Source organism: Fukomys damarensis, unplaced genomic scaffold, assembly GCF_012274545.1.
Source record: "Fukomys damarensis isolate Sample0158 unplaced genomic scaffold, DMR_v1.0_HiC HiC_scaffold_27, whole genome shotgun sequence".
Lineage (NCBI taxonomy): Eukaryota > Metazoa > Chordata > Mammalia > Rodentia > Bathyergidae > Fukomys > Fukomys damarensis.
Window position 1 is genome coordinate 46,298,508 of NW_022900939.1, and position 20,067 is coordinate 46,318,574.

Here is a 20,067-nt window from a genome sequence, read left to right on the forward strand (position 1 = left end):
TTTTTTTATAATTTGCCCGCTAAACAGTTAGGAAAACAGTTATAATCAGAATGTGGATCACGCGAAAGGGCTGAACTCTTTTCTAGAAAAAGGCATTTTGTAGACTAAATTAGAGAGTAAAATGCAGTTATGCATACTATGTTTGTTTGGAATGGAAAAAATAGAAATCAAAGTAGAATATGAGAGTCAGTTAAAAAAAAACCTTTCTCTACTTTTAAAAGACAAAAACAAAAGCCTGTTGAAAACAGTATATGCTTGAAGTTGTTCAGAGTGACTAAAAATGCAATCAAGCCTTCCCGAACCGTTTACCTGCCTGTGTTTTTCCAATATAGCATCGCAATACTTTTAAAGTGAAAAAGTCGCCCATCGATTATTTTCCTCGAACTACTACTTGGAGTTGTCTTTGGGACTCTGCCTCCGCGGTCCATCCGCTGGGCATTAATTAGTGTGAGTGCTTCTCCTGGAGAACTGTTGGCAAAGTGGACTGCATGGGTTCTCTGCAGTTGGCGGGAACAGTCCGAAGGCCTCCTGAGCCTTGTGTCTGTCCCAGGAACCATTTCTCTAAGCAGGACTTTGAAATGTGTTCTCAGGTACCTTGTAATTTAATTTTTTTCCCAGCAGGGGGAAGCATGTCCTGCTTTTGTAAAACATTATGAGAAAAGCTCCAAAATAGAGAAAAAAGGCGTCTAAGTAAGAAACAAAGAAGATACCCACATTTCAGCGGAATCCTAATACAGAGGAGGGAGGGGGGTCACGCTGCTGAGCTTAGAGCGCACAAAGACCGGTGCAGAAAGATGCGCAGGCTGTCAATTCCGTCTCGGGTTGCACTTGGGCTCATTATGTGTGCTTATTAAAGAGTGTACGGTGAGTATTCTTGGGGATGTCAGAAAAATGTCACATATATTTCATATTACAAAGCTCGCGTTGCCTTCCTGAAGGACATTCGCCAAGACTTCCAGCTTGCGTTTCATATCTCTACGCAAGAGTATTGTGGAGCTGATTTTATTTTTCTTACCTGGAAATGAGCTGGTGGAAGGCAGTGGCTATAAATAAGCCTGACATAGCTATTCCTGGGAAGGAATGTGCACTCGGAAGTACCGTTCAGTCGGACTGTGCAGACAGTTGCAGGACTGAGCAGGAAGATCGGCGTTCCAGAAGCTAGGACCGATAGGGCCAGTGGCACAAACCAGTGTGCTTTCACAGTGATCGATTTTTGCCTTTTGATTGGCGGTGGATGTAAATCAGGGCTCTTTTTGGGCTGTTTCATCTAATATCAAAGGCTCTGCAGTTCAAAGTACTAATTTGTTGGCTATTTTTGTTGTATTTTCCTTTATTTCACTTGTTTCTTGTGTGTTTTCAGTAGGGATATTTCTGAGAAAACTACTGAAACTCAAACATCGTATGAATTTGATTGTTACTTGGAAGAGATCTTGCATAGTATGTTTTGAAGAGTGTTTATGTTTGATTTATTGAAGTAATTTCCCTGTTGTGATTTTAAAACTGTTTAGTCATTCATTTGTTCTAGTAGGTGTTTTTTAATATGATGAGACGGCAAACTCAGCCTATTTCCTGGAGTTCTTCCTACTCAGTGTCCGACGTGCTTGCCAGGTGGAATTACACGAGGTTATTTATATCTATGCTACTTGTGGGAAATGCATTAAACTGTGAATCCAGATACCTGGACTTTAATTCCAGCTTCACCTTTTTCTCAACTTCCATTCTAGAGCCCTCAAATTAAGGAATCGGACTGGATGTCTATATGTTTCTTTGCAATTTGGATTAAGCTCCAGAGCCAAAGGGTGAATTTGTATATTCAGAACACAGAAATCAGTGGCTTCATATTTTTGGGAATTTCTTCATTCCTTTCTAGTTTAATGGTTAATAAAACATTTATTGCACTGTAATGCAGTTTGAGGCATATACATTACTTTGGGCCCTGGGGACAGATTTATGTGCTTAAGTCTCCTGAACTATTATCAAGGCTTGGGACCAGAAATGTATATACTTGGAAATGATCTTATTTGCAGTTGAGCATGACTGCTGACAGATGTAGACCTGCTCAAATTTACAGATTCCATTATGCGGATTCCATCCTTTCAGGAATATGGCATTAATAAATTCTTGTCCAGTTCAGAGTGTTTGGGGTAAGACTTCCTAGTCTGAATTCTTCACAAACATTGATGTACTTATCCTTGTTTTGGTTAACTCATGGTATAGTGAAATCAAGTAATTTCATAATATTCCAGAAGTTCAAGTAGTTTTTGAAATACTCTAGGTGCTATTGAATTTCGGTGAAACACTGCCCATCCGCCATGATTGGCTTTCAGTGATAAGATAGACCGTGTATGAGCTCTTAAAAATGCAAGGACCCAAAGATTGAGATTTATTGTAAATTCTGACTTGTACTGACTTAACTACATTTGAATTCTCAATAAGGATCATTTTAAAATTTTGCTTGTGTTCCTTAAATATTTTCTATAGGGCTGGGGATTTAGCTCACTTGCACCTTGGAAGTGCAGGGTCCTGAGTTCAATCCCTGGTATCACACACACACACACACACACACACACACACACACACACATTCTATAGAGTGTGATGCATTCTTAGACTTGGAGAATTTATTGGTACTATGTCTAAAGGTAGCTTCTGATAAAAAATTGTACTAATATGTCTAAAACTTGACTTTTCTCTTGAAGAATTTATATTTTTCCCAGTAGATTTAAGACGATCTTATTTATATTCCATAAATACAGAACAAACATGGGTAGAAATTAAATCCCAATTATTTTTGATTTGTAATAAAAACAAGTTGATGGTATAGTGGGGAAATTCTATTTCAGCAAGTAAAACACTTAGGACCGAGCATCAGCATTTCTACCTTCTATGAAATACAGGATATATTATTTTCCTTCCTCTGTGATACTCAGTTTTTTAATCCATATAACACAAAGTGTAATACTTGTCAGGCAGCCTTCTTTTAAGGATAAAAAATTCAGCTTGTGATAATATAAGTGGTATTTATGCAAACATTGCATAATTACATGCAGGAATGATACAAATAAATAATGTTTTAAGATTTCTTTTTGTTAACTAATTTCATTATAGCCATGACCACATTTCAGAGCTAGCTTTTATAAGAAAATGTTTTACTCTGAATGACTGCTGATTGAGACTTGAACGCAGGACCAAAATAAACTATCTTGTAAAGAATGATTCAGTGAGGCTTTTAGAATACCTCGTTGCCCATGATCAGTGGTCATCTGCCAGTCTTAAGCTCAGCCTAGATGACCCTGGTCCTTGGGCGGCTCTTACCCTGCGTGTCCTCGGCTGAGAAGGGCCATACTCCTCTTTCTCGCGGAGGGAAGCGCTTGTCTCGGCCTCCAGGCCGCCCTGCACCGTGGGGGTCACCCCTGCGACCATCTGGACGGATGCAAGGCTGTGGGCCGAGTGAGTCCCTGGCTCAGCCTCCCTCCTGCCTGCCTCGCAGCGCTTCCTGCCCTGACCTCCTGCTTTGGCTTCTCCGGGCCCACCGCAGCCTGCCTCGCTCTGCAGCCCTGGCCTCCCTACGCCGGGCGCAGAGGTCTCTGCGGATTATCCGCGGAAGTCCAGCAGACTGCAGCCGCGCTCCCCGCTGACCCCTCCACACAGTGGCCGTCAAGGTGTGACTCCCGCCCAGGACGCGTCCTCCTGGTGACTGCAAGAGACCAGACAGGCTGGTGCTTCCTCCTCCTCCTCCTCCTAAGAGGCCCGAGTCCCCGCCCGCTCGCCGCCCTGCTTTCCTGTCCACCCATTTGCGCCCACTGCGGTCAGGACACCGCCTTCTGCCCCGGAATCTCTGGTGCCTGTCTTCATCCTCTTGTGTAGAAGGCTGTAAGTCTTTGCCCAGCCAATCGTGCCAGCCTTGTCGCCTGTCTCCAACCTTATGTGTTTAGAAGACATCTCCAGAAATAGCATGTCAGGAATTGTTTGTATTTACTTCAATCATACTTTATTATTGCTTAATTTAAAACCGCAGGGTACTGCATTGAACCACACTTGTGTCTCCATTTTTTCCTAGAATAAAATTGTTGTTATAAATATTAACATTTTAATTACACAAATTAATGGGATATGCTGTAGTGTTTTCATCCATTTTTAAACTCATTTGAAATAATTACACAGTGGTAGAAATCGCAAAGGGCACAGAGGGACAGTGTCGTACTCATACCTCCGGCCACTGTGCTTTGATATCCAAGTGAGAAGGCGACACCCAGGCGCTCTGGGCCTGTCGTTGTTCGAGATGTGCCGCTGTGTGTGGCCGCTACCACCTCCAGCACACGCACCTCTTGTGCCGCAGAGAGAGCATCCTCTCCCGACACAACTGTGACCTCATAGTCCTTATTGCCAAACCTTTCAAGTACTTTGTCTGCTATGGGCTGGGTCTGAAAGGTCCCCCAGCCCCTCGGCTAGGCATAGGGGGGCCTTGGGAAGGCTGTTGAGTCCAGGGGAATCTGCATACATCAGCAGGCCAGTTCACTGACGGGTTATAGCCAAATATACTATTGGGGGATGGCGAACCTTGTAGGGTTTTCAGCGAGAGCCTGCTGTGGCGTGCATGTGGTGGTTTTGCCCTGTGGCATAGTGGGTAGGCACCGGTTCCTAGGGGTGTCACGTGGAAGGGCTTATTCTTACCTTCAGCACCTCCATCACTCTCTCTGTCTCTTGTATTCATTTGCTAAGACTGTTTTGTCATTTGTTTCTAGTATGATCCTCATTCCCTGTGGAAGCATTTCTGTGATTATCATATAAAGTCCTTGTTACATAAATAATCCCAGTGTTTGTTGATGTCTTTTGGTTGCCTTTTCTCATTTAAAACATGTTGTTCCTCATCTTGGTGTCTTTTCAGTTATTTCCTGGGCATTTTCAGGATTATGACACTGCATACTGTTTAGCAACATCTTTTAGGAAATTCTCCCAACCCTGTCCCTGCGGGAGGGGGCCATCATGTGCTTCCACGTGGAGGTGAGAACGTACGTGGTGGCCGCTGTACCCATTGACCTCTCCTGGGCTGCCTCCTCCTGTTCTGCTGCAAAGCCTGGGGTGGCCCACAGGCCTAGGGCCTTGGCTGATGCTGCCCTGGCTCGGAGGCAGAGGGTGTCTTTTGCTACTCTGGAACATGGCAGTTCAGCATCTCTGTAGCTTTGTCGACTCCAGGAGCCATCCTTACTGCTGAGGAGGCAGGAGGTCACCATCCTCCACGCAGTCTTCTTTGGCAGCCCTGAGAGGAGGGAAGGTTGGAAATCTTGGTGTTCTGCTTAATCCCTTTTGATACGGGTGAGCATGGAACAGTTTTCTGTTGTGTGTTTTATTTGTTTATTTGTTTTGTTTTTTTCTTTCCCAGTACTGGGGATTGGACTTCACCCACTAAGGAACCCGGGCTGTGCCTGGGCTGTGTCTCCATGCTACAGCATGCGGCCTCACCTCTCCCCAACTGGAAAAGGACAGTGCTGCCTTCAAGTTTCTGTGGTGTTAGGGTGTCCTTTTCCCAGATATTTGGCCAGAAGAACAGGCAAGCATATGCATGCTGTGTTCCCTGCTTCTGTTAATCTTTCTGGTATTTATGAGGCACAGAGAAAGTTTAGGGATGCCTCTGGCGTGTCCCTCTGGGTTTGAGTCTGGACCTTCTTCCCACTGTCTTTATTTTGTGTGTAATGTCCAGTTCCTATCCATTTGTGTGTTTCAGCTGCTTAACTTTACAAAATTTTTTGTGAATATATGTTTCGCTGTGTACCCTAAACTTTTATTGACTGATTACATGTGAATGGCCAAGATGACCAAAATAAGTTGGTATAGATAGTGGCCATAGTATTTTTCTCTTTATCTCTTTCAGTGTTTCTTGGTGGCAGGGTACACCGGAGCGGAAACTACATTTACCATTACTCCTGGTTTCTCTTTGGGTACACGTTCTGGCGGGAAGCTCTGCTCTCACAGCAGATGTTGAAGTTAAGGCCAGGCTTGGAGATAGTTTTTAGAAACTCTTAGAAAAACCTGTGCAGTGTATCAGTTTGCCTTTATGTATCATTGTTTGAACACTGGATTTGATGTCTCTTTTCTTGGTCTATATAGATTGTAAGAAATGCATCTTAATTGGAATTATATTCTAACACCTACTTGGTTTTTGAAGCTATAAGGAATATAATAAGACTTAATATATTCATAGATTGAATATGAATTCTGTTGGGCTAGGACTCTGCAGCCATTGATCACACAGACACACTTGCCTTGGAATGAAGTAGGTACTGGCTGTGTGTAGTCTGAACTACTAATGCACGAAGAGGTATCAGATGTCTAATTTATGAGTTCTATGGTCTGGATGGTACTCACTAACATTTGAGGGTGATAGATGAAGGCGTGTGAATATACGTGAGATATATAGACCTGTCTAATATGTATACATGAAGCTTTATAAATATGCATTACATATACTGTATATGTATGATCTAAGTAGTGGGGAAGGTTCTGCCTCTCATTGGTCATGATAATCAGATGCTGCTGCCACCACCTCCCCTGCCCCTGCTGATGCTCTGGCTGCACTCGCTGGGAGTTCATTCTTTGCCAGGCACATGTGACATACTTATGTGTATCGCCACAATTACTCTAACATAAGTCTCGTGAAATTATTACTATTGGTTGTAGAAATGAGAAGAATGGAGACTTACAGTTAATCTCAGGTGTACAGCAGAGCTATTGTAGAGCTGAAACCCTGGTGTCTCGTGGCCAGTGCTCCATACTTTCCTCAGGCTTTGAGGGAGGCCAGATGTGAATGTGCAAGTCTGTCTAGGAGATCAGCAGTACTGTCACGTTCACTTCCACAACACGTGTCTTCACTTCTGCTGTTGTGGCTGCCGCCGTGTTCTGAGTCACTTCACAGTGCTTTTGACTTTGGGAAGAGCCAGAAGTTGCACAGTGCCAGATCAGGTGAGTACTGGGGATGAGGACACAGCCTGGTGTTTTTAGGAGCTACCTTTCCATTGGATGGCACTGAGCTGTGGCGTTCACTGTAGTTTTGATCTCACTTCTTAGCATCACTCATGAAAAAGGATTTCTGGAACTGCATCAGAAATTGGCAGGTACTATGGGGTAAGTGTGATCAAAGCAAGAGGAAGTATTTTGAGGGGTACTAATGTCAGTATATTTTTTGCTGTGATAAATTTTTAAAAATTCCAATTTTTTGCAGGGTTTTTAATCATGAATTGGTGTTGAATTTTGTTAAATGCTTTTTCTGCATCTATCGAGAAGATCATATGATTTTTGTCTTCGACTCTGTTAATATGGTGTATTACATTTATTGACTTGCGTATGTTGAACTATCCTTGCATCCCTGGAATAAATCCGACTTGGTCAGGATGTATGATCTTCTTGATGATCCTCTGTATTCTGTTTGCTAGTATCTTATTAAGGATTTTTGCATCTATATTCATTAAGGAGATTGGCCTGTAGTTCTCTTTCTAAGTTGCGTCTTTCCCTGGTTTGGGAATCAAAGTAATACTTGCTTCCAGGAATGAATTTGAAAGTTTTGCTTCCCTTTCAATTTCATTGAAAAGTTTAAAGAGTAGTGGCACTAGTTCTTCTCTATACATCTTGTAAAATTCAGCAGTAAATCCATTAGGACCTGGGCTTTTCTTTGTTGGTAAATTAAACATCATCATACTTTTTGATCTCCTCTTTTAAGTTCCCAATTGAGAGTATTGGATGAGTTACTGTACAGTTTCACCAAATAAATATAGTATATTAAAGTCAAGATTTTCAGTGGGGGGAATCTGTCCCAGTGTAGATTCCAGTCAAGGATCGCAGAGACATTTGTCTTCTGAGTGTTTCATGTGGCCTGTTGCTTCCCAGAGAGCTCAGGAGTATGTTGGCAGGAAATGGGAACATTTCAGACTTTTTTTTAAAAAAAGAAAAAATAATAATGAACTTTGTCTGATTTGGTGAGCTATTTTTCTCCCCGTTTTTTAGAGAACTGCTTCCATTTGCTGAATTCTTCTAGAAACAAAGAAAACTGCAGGGTCTCTTCTGGCTCGAGGCAGCACAGGCTTTGCTGAACATTTGGAAGTGAGCAGAGTTCACATTTGGTCAGAAACAGCTCTACCATGCATCTGAATTTAAGTTATATATAGCGCCTGAGATTCGGGGTTAATAACTTTGAAACAGAGTGGCTGGTGGTGGTGTACTGTTTCCAGAAGCAGCACAGTTGATGGCCTTTTCCTTTAAAGCATTAAAAATTAGACTTTTGCTCCTCTTATAGAAGCACAGAGTAAGTATGCTTTCTCTGGAGTGTAGGCATTTTTAGTAGATTCATAGAATTGTATGTCAGGTTACGTGGGGGCTGAAATACCACTGAGGAGAGGGAGATTTGGTGGCAGAAAAACAGGAAAAGAGGGTGAAAGAGAGGTTTAATTTTGAGAAGAAAAGAGGCAACTAATCATAGCTTCCATTGAACATGTGCTCTGTTCATGTCTTTCCGTTGTGTCATGAGAGGCAGGTAATACTGTCATTGTTTTATAATAATAATAAAAAGATAAAGAGCCAGATAAGAGGATGGCATAATCATTTTGGACCTTAAAAAAGCAGTCAATCAGAACTTAGATAAATGCCCCAAAAATGTGCGAAAGAGTGTCAGAAGGCACTCGCTAGAGGCTGACATATTAAAGTCTTGAAGAACACTACTCATTTAAAGGAATGTCGAAATCTTGCTTTGGAGACTTTTAGAAGAGTGAAATACTGTAGAATTCATGGTTTCTTTTAAAATAATTTTCTCTAGAAATTGAAGGAATTTCATTTACGTGCAGTAATTTTTCTCTGTATTCTAGAGAAGCATAGACAAATGGCCGCAGAAGATAACACCAGACACCTTTGCACTGCTTGGGAGTGTAAGTGGTACACGGGGAGAGTGAGTGTAGAGTTGGGTCAGGGATCGTTCTTGTGTCCAGACACTGCACATTTCTTTTTCTGGAGCACAAAAGTAGCAGTTGCCTTGTTCCCACTCTAGACCCGGGGGAAGAGGCGTTTGAGGGACTGTGTGAAGATGGAGGGACACTGGGTGTGCAGAGGCAGGTGGCGTTTTATTGTGCGATACTGCTCTGGAATGCACTCGGGCTGATAGGTGGCCATGTGCTAAGCTAGTGTCAGATTAGTGAAAGGCTGGACACCGCCCTGTCTGCAGAAGGACTGCTGGGAGAAGAGAACCCCATGATTAAAGGCAGTCAGTTAGATGAAGTGATAAGTAGTTTGAAGGTGTTGCAGTAAACCGAGTAGTTTCCCTTTGTGTAAAACGAGTGGATCACATATATATACACACATACAGGGGTCAGACACATTATATGTTTGCTGCGCAGATACTGACATAGGGGATTGAGGAATCGAAGTGAAGTCCTTGTCAGATGTGCTTTCGTTCCAAGGGTTTCTGAGGTTTACATTTAGGAGGTGAGAGGTACAGGCAATGAAATGAGCGATTTCCGTAGATCCTGCGAAGCGCAGTGGCGCCCAGTGTGGACAGCACTGTAGGAGTGCTGGGAGGACCATTGAGGGGTCTGCCTTTAGCTGAGATCATCGGATAAGTGGAAAGTGGGCAGATCGGCAAAGAAGAGGCTCAGAGCTGGAGATGATCAGACCGGTGTGCAGCGGACAGCACCTCCAAGGCCTGGCCAGAAGTGTGTGGAAGATACTGGAAAAGGGGACCGATCATGAAAGCAGAATCTGAAGATAATGGTGGAGAGGCACCCACAGCCCTTGTGAACTGTGTGAAGGAGCTTGGAGTTTATGTGAAAGCAGTGGCAAGTCCCTGAGAGGATGTAGGGGCGCAGGTGATCAGTTTCATAAAAGTCAGCGGCGGCTGCCTTGTGAGCTGGTTGGACAGGCATAAGACGTCGCAAGACATGAAGGTGAGATGTGGAGAGAGGAGTAAGTGACGGAGTGCAGACAGGGAGAAGCAGAGATACGAGAGATTTGCGAGCAAAATGTAAAGGATTGCACTGGACAGAGGTCAGGGAACACGGGCACTCAGTGCTGCTGCCTGGGGTGCGCCTCGGCCGGTGCCTCAGTGGTGCCAGTTACTGGGACACTGACGAAAGTAGCCGGCTGAGGCAAGCTGGGTCTGTGCGGAGGGGCCTGTGGGTGCGGAGTGGACGTGCAGGGGGACAGAGGTGGGCTAGGAACTGCTGCCGGGACTGCTGCTAGGTTTGATCAAAATCCGCGATACTTGCCCTCCAGAGCAGAAGTGATCGCGCTGAGAGAACACCGGGGCATGAGTGTGAAGAAGGCTGAGGGTGAAAGCCCGAGGGAGCCGAGCATGCTGTGCCTCTCTGTCATCTTAGTGTTAGAAGGAGAAGCTCAAGTTTGAGCCCGGTCTGGGGGACTTAGTGAAATCTTGCTGGAAAATAAAAAAGAAAGAAAGGGCTGGGGATGCAGTTTAGCTTTCAGGCTTTGGGTTCAATCTCCAGTAACAGGAAAAAAATTGGCATTTAAGAGACAGACAGAAGTAAAATATTCTGCAAAGTAGGCTATAAGTTAGTTTTACAGAATGTGGGTGGAGAAGATCAAGTAAGTTCAGTATCAGGTAAATAAGGGATTGGAAGAATGAAGGGTTTGGTGAATGTGTTTAAATGTTGCAGATAGATCAGGGAAGAAGAAGATGAAACACTCTTCATGGATTTATCCGCTTGGATCTGATTGAAAGAGGAGTTGGAGAAAATCCTCATTTTCTACATATTAGGAGTGAATAGGAAGTGAGGTCATGAGAGAGGTTAGAGGACTCTCCTAAGAATTTGGACTTCGTGTAGGAAGAGTATTAGTGTGTGGGAGATTTTAACCTCTGCGTACTTACTTCTCTTGTGTGAGAACTGGAGACGTTCTTCAAAGCTCAGAAGTAACGACAGTGGCATACCACTGCTTCTGCCGCTCGTATTAAACTGCAGCAGGACTCCTGAACTCTGTCCCTTCGTCCCAGTTCTCCATCCCTTCTGCTTCCCCCTTGCTGATTTTCCCACTGTGACATTGAACATGATTTAGAAAACTACATCTCATACCATAAAAATCATAAAATTCAACCCTGTTTTCCTAAGACCGTCCTTGGAATTCTGAGCCTTTCCATAAAATCCATTGTTTGTACTGACTTTTTCCTTTGATGGTTCTTACTGAGTTGTTAGCTGGTGTGATCTTGTGAACCACTTCTACCTGTTGATGTTCTTTCCCTTCAAATTTGTGATTTTGTACCCAGTCTAGAGTTCTTGCTTCCATTCTGGTCTGCAGAGCAGTGACCATGAGAGGTGATACCTGAGTGTGCTGTGCCCTTACGCCCCGAGAAGGTCTTAGCATGTCTCTGTTCTGAGTGAGGTGAAGGGTAGAAAGACATATGCCTCTCCATACTGCCTTCAATAGAGGGCTGTTTCTGTTCTGGAAGAAAGAAGGATTATTTGGACATAAAGAAAAAGATGTGCGTAGGTATCATTTTATATGTATGACTATACATGTATATTTAAAGTATTCATTACTTTATGAAATATGACTTTTGTGTGGGGCCATTTGTTTGTAGATTTGCCAGCTTATTATGTGAAATGTGTTTCCTGTACTGCACTGTTGTAAAAAATTTCAGAAGAACTTAGGTGGTGTTGTAGTCAGGGTTTTGGCAAGGGAATACATTTACTATAGGACACACAATTCCATAATAATTACCAAAAAAGTCAAATGCAAATGAGTGCAGGAGACACACTAGAGGCCCAAAGAATCCAGCTGAGGGTCTGGATCCCAGCAATTTCCTGCTTGGAGGCTTGGAGTCCAAGGCAGTGTCCTTCTTGAGTCCAGCCGGTGGTCTAGAGCCCACAGCAATGTCTCATGCTTGTCTGTGTTGAGAATCTGCACCTGGAAGACCCAAAGGCCAGTGGTGGAAGCCAGAAAATCTATGCTTATGAGATGAAGGATCTGTGTCACCAAGCTGAGGGATCCACACTGGAGCCAGGAAGTGATGCTCACGGTGAAGACCAGAGCTCCCCTGACGAGAACAGCAGCCATTCCCAGGGACAGTGAGGTCCTGGTCTCCTCTGATGAGAACAGCCAAGTCTGTGTCGGGAAAACCACCTGCAGCAAGCTTCTCCTAGAAAGTCAACAGCCCCCATCTTCCCCTCCAGTTCTCTTTCTATGGCTATCGACTGGTAGATCCTCAGGTGGGTCCTCCACACCCAGACCACGCTGATGCAGTTAAGCTGGGCATTACAGTTGACCACTGGTCAATTCACCACAGGAAGTGAAGTCAAAAATTGAATCTCACATCTACCTGATTGCTTTGTGACCATGGGCCTCTGTTTCGTATTTATGAAACAAGCTCTTAGCAGTTCCTCGGAGATCAGCCAATCGGCTTCTGTGTCCTGGGCAGATGTGTGCAGTATTGATCCAGTGGCAGAAATGAACAGTCTCTTCTTTATCACTCTGCTGTGCCTGGTGGTCTTCTACAAAGAGTGAGGTAAAATTTTATGAACACTGAAATGCAGTGCAGGGGTTGCATTTGGTGAATTTCGGTAACTGTGTGAGCAGTTCCTTTGACACGGAAGGACTACTTCCGTGAGCCCGGAGACTGCCTTTCCCGTCTCCGTCTCCTGTAGCTATCACCATTCTGATTTTTACCATCCACACCATTTTCTTCAACTTATATAAATGGAAAAATATGGTATGTGCTTCTCCCTATTTTTGAGTTCCCTGTATCCTTGAGAGTCATCTGTGCTTTTTCATGTCTCAACAGTTCCCTTGTTGCATGGTATTCCACTGCATAAGCATGTCCATTTTCCTGGTCTCTTATGGTTGATCATATAGACTCTTTTCAGTGATAAAAATTATACGGACACCTTGTTATAAATGCTCATATACAAGGTTTGTATGGGTAGCCTTCTTTACATGAACAGAATTACAAGTTTCTAAAGCATACATTTCACTGATGTGGCATTGCCATTTTTCTAAAACAGTTCCACTGTATCACTTGTTGCAAGTGATAAATAAAAATTTTTATGTTGTTGCAGTTCCTTGCCAACATTTGAAGTTCTCGGTATTTTTAGCAGCATATTCTGGTGCTTTAAAGTGGTAACTTATTGTGGTTTTAATTTGCATTTCTTTCATAATTAAATTTCTTTACATTTTCACTTGCTTTTTTCCATTTATGTGTATTCTCATTTGAAATAATTGCTGAGAATATTGACATGGTTTTAGTTGGCTTGTTCGTCTTCCGTTGTGTGGAAGTTATTTGTATGGATTTTGCATCCTGTTAAGTGTGCATATTACAAATCTTTTCCCTCAGTGTGCGGCTGAGCTTTCCATTTTTTTAAGTGTCCTTTAGAAGAACAGAGGTTATTAATTTTTCTGAAGTCTAATTTATCATTTTTTACTCCTTATGCTTAGTGCTGTCTGTGTCTTTTCTAGAGACTGAATATCCAGTTGTTCTAGCCCAATTTTTTCTTTGTACAATGTTATATTGAAAAGTATAGTGTGAACAGAGGGAAGCTCCCTGCATATTTAAATACATAAAATAGAGAAACATACAGATGACAGTGTTCAGTGGCATGCGATCTGCTTCCCAGTCTCGACTCTCCTTCTCTGTTGTAGTATTAACAAGTACTAATGGCGGCATGTGCTGCCTTGGAGTCCCTGAGCATGGCTGGTGTTTACACGGTGCTGTGAACCTATACCTGGCTATATGACATTTTTGCCTTTTCCTGTTAATTCAGGGCAGTGGTAGTGAATTTAAGGCACGTGTACCAGGGCAGGCTGTTTGTGCCATTGAAGGACTGAAAGGTTCACCATCGCTGATTTAGAACATAGTCCTTGTAGGAAATATGAACATATTTTACTCATTATAACTGAGAAAGATGACAAGCTGTCTTAGAGGTGTTGCTGTTCGACAGATTTGACAAGCGCATCTTCCTGCCAGTAAAGAAGTAAGGTGTTTGCTGCTAGGGAGAGGCAGCCCCATCTAGTAGGAGCTGAGCATTGTCCTAGGCACAGAGTGCATTGTGGTACCAACAGTAGCAGGGAATTATCACACATTAACCTGATTAGAACGGGCTGTGGAATGTTAAATAATTGGTTATATTCTTTACGCTTTTTTTTTTTTTTTTGGTACCGGGGATTGAACTTGGGTCCTTGCGCTTGCAAGGCAGGCCACTGAACCACTGAGCTAAATCCCCGGCCCTCTTTAAGCTTTTTGTAGAAAAAACATATTGTTTAAAAACGGAATTGGTGTCCCTAAGGTCAGTAAGGTCAGCTTGCTTGTAGACCAAGAGCTGGAACCACACCTGCGCCCACAGTGAGGGCCCTCGCAGGTCCTGATCTTCCCTGGAGTCGGGCAGCCAGCGGTGCCACGCCGTGGGCGTGTGAGTCACGCTCGTCCCTGCTAGGGTACCGCGGCTGAGCCCATCACATCAGCACTGGCACACATGAGGAGGCCTCATCAGTGACCGAGCGCATGGACAGCTGGAGGGCTCACTTGCACAGCTGTATTACGTGCAGCGGGAAGGGCACTGCCCCGGAGGGAATGAACTCATGCTGAAGACCAGGAGGACAGTAGATGGAGGTTCCATGAAGTGACAGAGGACTGGAAAATACTGAATGAAATGCATTCCCAGAGGAGGATTTAAAACCTCAGGAGATCACGAGAAAAGAAAAATATTTTGTTTACTGCAAGGGCACGGTATTAATACTTTCTTGGAAATTGAAGTTTTGATTAGAAGACCCATGAATATACCTTTTAACGTATGATTTTGCAATTTCATAGTATTGGACAATAATCTCTTGTGTTATTATAAAGGAAAATAATTTTGAGATACACCTAAAATGATTAGAATATATAATTTTCTCTGAAGTTGTTTTTGATGAGTGTAAACCACTGAAAGAAAATGTCTGTATCACATATCTACAGTAGTGGGCACGGGCCCTCGTGGGAGAGGAGGGGAGGGTAGAACTCTGCTGTGTCTGATGTTTTATAGGGAGCACCATCTGCCCGTGGGCTCTCCCAGCCAAAACTGCAGTGGAAGGACGACTTTCGAGGTGTTACTGACCCCCAGTATCATTATGTAGTCGTTGTTTTAGGGGAGTTTTTGTTTTTAAAACATCTGGCACCACTCTTCCTCCTGCACTTGTGTTACAGGTCCTTGTGCACCAGATGGATCGGAGAAGCCAGCAGACTCTTTCTGGGCACCACGTGGCGTATAAACTGTGAAGAAGCTGTACAGGAGCTCTTTAATAGGATGAGAACCCAGTTGTTGATTCTTTGTGCTAGTTCCCAAATGACTGAGGTTCTGTTCATGAAGTCTTTTCTTGATTTCTTGGTAGCAGCCGTTCTTCCTGGGGTGAGGTGGACTCTCAGCATTGTTTTCATCTGGATCTCTCTAATGACCAGTGATGTGGAACATTTTTTCATATGTTTATTTGCTGTTTCTACTTGTTTGTCTGAGAAATGTCTGTTCATTTCAGATGCCCATTTTTGGATTGGGTCTTTAAATTTGGGGAGTCTGATTTTTATAAGTTCTTTATATATTCTAGATAGTAGACATTTGTCTGAGGAACAGCTGGTAAAATTATTTTCCCAAATTGTGGGTTGTCTTTTCATTCTGTTGGTGGTTTCTCTTGCTTTGCAGACGCTTTTTAATAAGATCAGATCTTATTGATTCTTTATGCTAGTCCATGTGCAACTGAGGTTTTGTTCACGAAATCTTTTTCTATGCCAATATGTTCAAGAGTCCTACCTAACCACTCTTCTAGCCAGTTTAGTGTTTCTGTTTTAATGTTTAGATTTTTCATTTATTTTTACTTTAGTTTAGTGCATGGTGAGAGATATACGTCTGCTTTTAATCTTCGGCAAGTTGAAACCCAATTTTTTTTCCAGCACCATTTATTAAAGAGGCTATCTTTCCTCCAGTAAGGGTGTTTGGCTCCTTTGTCAAAGATAAGGTGGCTGAGTGTATCTGGAGTTGTATCTGCATCTTCTAATCTGTTTCCCTGATCCTCTGGTCTGTTTGCCAGTTCTGTGCTGTTTTTAATCACAGTGACTTTGTAGTGTAGTTTCATGTTGGGGATTATGATATCCCCTGTCATGTCTTTGTGGCCTAGAGTAGCTTTTGCTATTCTAAGTCTCTTCTGGTTCCAAATAAATTTTTGGATTCTTTCCTTAAGTTCTGTGAAGTATGCTGTTCAGATTTTAAACAAAACTGCATTGCATCTATATAGTAGTTTTGGAAGTATGGCTATTTTTACTATATTGGTTTTTCCTACCAAGAATAAGAGATATCTTTCCATTTTTCTGGAATTGTCATTGATTTCTTTTTTTCAAAGTGCTATAGTATGTAGAGTAGAGTTTTTGTTTGTTTGTTTGTTTGTTTTTTAACTTTGTTAAATTGATTCCTAGATATTTCATTGTTTGGGATGCTATTGTGACAGGAATTCTTTTTCCAGTTCCTCTCTCAATGAGTCTATTGTTTGTATACAGGGAGGCTGTTGATTATTGTGTGTTGACCTTGTGTCTAGGTATTCTACTGAATTTGGTTATGAAGTCTGGAAGACTTTGGTGGAGTTCTTAAGGTCTTCTATATGAATATCATGTCATTAGCAAATAGCAACAACTTAATTTTATTTCCCATCTTTATTACTTTTATTTCTTTCTCTTGTCTAATTGCTGTGGCTAATGTTTCCAAAACTGTACTGAACAGGAGTGGTGACAGTGGACATCCTTGTCTTCTTCCTGATTTTAGTGTGAAAGATTTCAGTTTTTGACCATTTATTGTGCTTTTAGATTTTCATAGATGGTGTTTATCAGGTTGAGATAAAGACTGACTATTCCAATTTTCTGTAGGATTTTTAATCATGAGTGGGTGTTGCATTTTGTTGAAGGCATTTTCTGCATCTATTGAGATGATCATATGTTTTTATTCTTGGCACTGTAATATGGTGCATTACATTTGTTGGTTTGCATTTGTTGAACCATCCCTGCATCCTTGGAATGAGTCCTACTTGGTCAGGGTGTATAATCTTCTGCATTCTATTTGCCTGTATCTTAGTGAGGATTTTTGCATCTATATTCACTAGTAAGATTGGCCTGTACTTTTCTGTTTTGGTTCAGTCTTTCTCTGCTTTGGGGATCAAGGTGATGCTTGCTTTTGGGAATGCATTTGTGAGTATTGCTTTCTTTTCAGTTTCATCGAAGAATTTAAACAGTAGTAGCTGTTCTCTAAATGTCTTATAGAATTCAGCAGTGAACCATCAAGACCCAGGCTTTACTTGATTGTTAAAATTTTTAATTACATTTTCAATTTTGTTGATTGAGATTGGGTTATTTAGAATTTTTATGTTTTGTTCGTTCCGTTTTGGTGATTCATATGAGAAACCACCAACAGAGTAAAGAGACAACCCACAATGTGGCAAAAAAAATTTTATCAGCTGTTCCTCAGACAAAGATTTACTATCTATAATATATAAAGAACTTAACAAAAGTCAGACTCTCCAAATTTGAAGATCCAATCCAAAAATGTACATCTGAAATGAACAGACATTTCTGAGACAAAGAAGTAGAAATAGCAAATAAACATATGAAAAAATGTTCCACATCACTGGTCATTTGAAAGATGCAAATGAAAACAAGCTGAGATTCCACCTCACTCCAGAAAGAATCATTGTTATCCGGAAATCAACCAATGACAAATGTTGGCAGGGTTGTGGGGTAAAAGGCACCCTTCTCCACTGTTGGTGGGAATGTTGATTGGGCAACGACTGTTGCAATCGGTGTGGAGTTTCCTAAAAAAATTAGGAGTAGAGGCCCCATTTGACCCAGCTATTCCCCTGCTTGTATCTTCCCAAAAGAATTAAAAGCATCATAGCACAGTGATGTATGCACACCCATGTCTATAGTGTCACAGTTTGTAATAGCTAAAACTTGGAAACAGCCCATTTGCCCATTAACTGGTGACTGGATAAAGAAAATGTGATTTTGTATAAAATGGAGCACTACTCAGTCCTAAAGAATGCGAAACTAGAGACATTTATAGCTAAACGGATGCAGATTGAGGCCATGCTCTTGAGTGAAATAAATAGGACACGTTTGTAAATACTGCACAGTGTCTCTGGTGTGAGAAACTGCAGTAAATGAAGACCATAATGTATAACAGATAATGTGAAAAGGAAGGAAAGGTGCAAAGAGGAAGGGAAAGGGGAACTAGGGAGGGGGTAGGGGAATGGAAAGAACGGAAAGAAGGAAACGAGCAAAGAAGGAAAAGGCAGAAACAGCCGCTATACATGGGGGAGGGGTGGAAGGGAGCACGGAGACCTGGAGGCGTCCGGAAGCAAGATGTGGCTCGCACAGGTACGCGTCCTGGTGCACGCGGTCAGAAGGGAGCCCGAAAGAGCTACCCCTAGACGTGACTGTGAGGAAGCAGCCCAGCTCAGGTGATTCCTAGTTTGGGAAAGTACAAGCTGTGGAGCTCCTGCCTGTCCAAAAGGGAGAGGAGAGGATTCCTTGGTTTCCTCTGCGCTGGAGCAGGGCATCTCTCTGGTGACCCTGGGGGCTAGATAAGCTTCGGGACTTTTCTGACACCATCCGGCTCCCTTCTTCTTTCACTTTATTTTCCTTTTCTCTCTTCTGGCCTCTTCCCTTCATGTCCCCTCTTTCTTCCTTTTCTGTTTTCATATTTTTATCCCTTGTCATGTTCATTGTCTTTTAAAAGTTTATGTATTCTGAGGTGGCAGATGACAGTATAGCTTTATAATATACAATCTGATGTTCAGAAGTCTATGTGATGTGATTGTAAAAATACTGTGGATGTTTAGATTTAAAATATGATTATCATAAAGGACACATTGCTACTGATCCCCTTCAAAGTGCTCCCCCTGGCCTGGAACACACTTAGCTCGTTGTTCTCAGTGCTTTCTGCAGCTCTGGAGTCCTCTGTCACGAGTGTCTTTAGTTATGGTCCCCTGTTGCTTCGGTGTCTCAAATTGATTCACAGTTCTTGAAGTTTCATGGTCATTTTGACTTGGGGAAATCAGAAATCAGTGGCACCCGATCTGGGAAGACAGCATATGCGGGTGCAGCACAGTTTTATAGCTGCCTGTCTGTTGGAGGGCTCAGGCCCAGCCCTCATGGTAGTTTTGATCCTTCCTCCTGAAACCACTCGCAAGAGAGAACTTCCTGGAGTGGAGGGACGGATGCAAGTTCCGAGGGAAGGGGAGCGCCCGGAGGGAGTCCTCGGCCGTGCGTCTTCACTGTGATGAGAACCTGACGCGGTTGTCTCCTCTTTTGATCCCGTCCTCCGTGGAACGGCCAAACCTCGCTGGTTCGCTAACAGCACCCATGTTGTTGTCACCCATGTGGCCGGAGCACAGGCATCCACTCGTCTCACACTTGTCGGGAATGCAGCCTGCCATGTTTCCCTGTACTCAGACACAGTGGTCTTCCTGATTGGTTTAAGACGGCTACAGCTGTGTGTGTTGTTTGCGGTCAAAATGACTCTGACTGAGGGAAGTTAGCACCGACCCAGGACAGCCGTCTCCCGTAAAGTTATAGTTGGGTTTCCCTGTAAGCAGTTGCTGAGGTAGGGACTTGAGAGTTAACCTCCTTGAACTGGCAGTAAGTAACCACGCTGACGGTGAGATGCCAGAGACACTGTGGTAATCTCTAGAGAGATGCTTTTCCTTGTCAGAGTAAATGCGTGTCTCTGCTCTCTCAGATTTGCCCTGTTTATTGAAGTTGAAGTTAGGTCCAGATTTATTTAACAAGAGTGTTCTCCAGAAGCAGACCTTGAGAGAAATTGCACAAAATGCAAGTATTTATTTCGCAAGTGATCTCAGGAAACGGTGACCTTCGGCCTGAAGGAAGGGTCTCCAGAAAAGGGGGCTGTCCTCAAATGAGTGGTCAGCGTTAGTACCCGTTGCTTAATTGCACCGGAGAGTTTTGGTAGTGAGGGTGAATCATACACGAATTGAAAGGTGGAGGTCTAGGATGGGCCTCCCCACACCAGACTTCGCGAGCCATCGGGGAGAGCAGGTCCCTGACTGTCAAGCT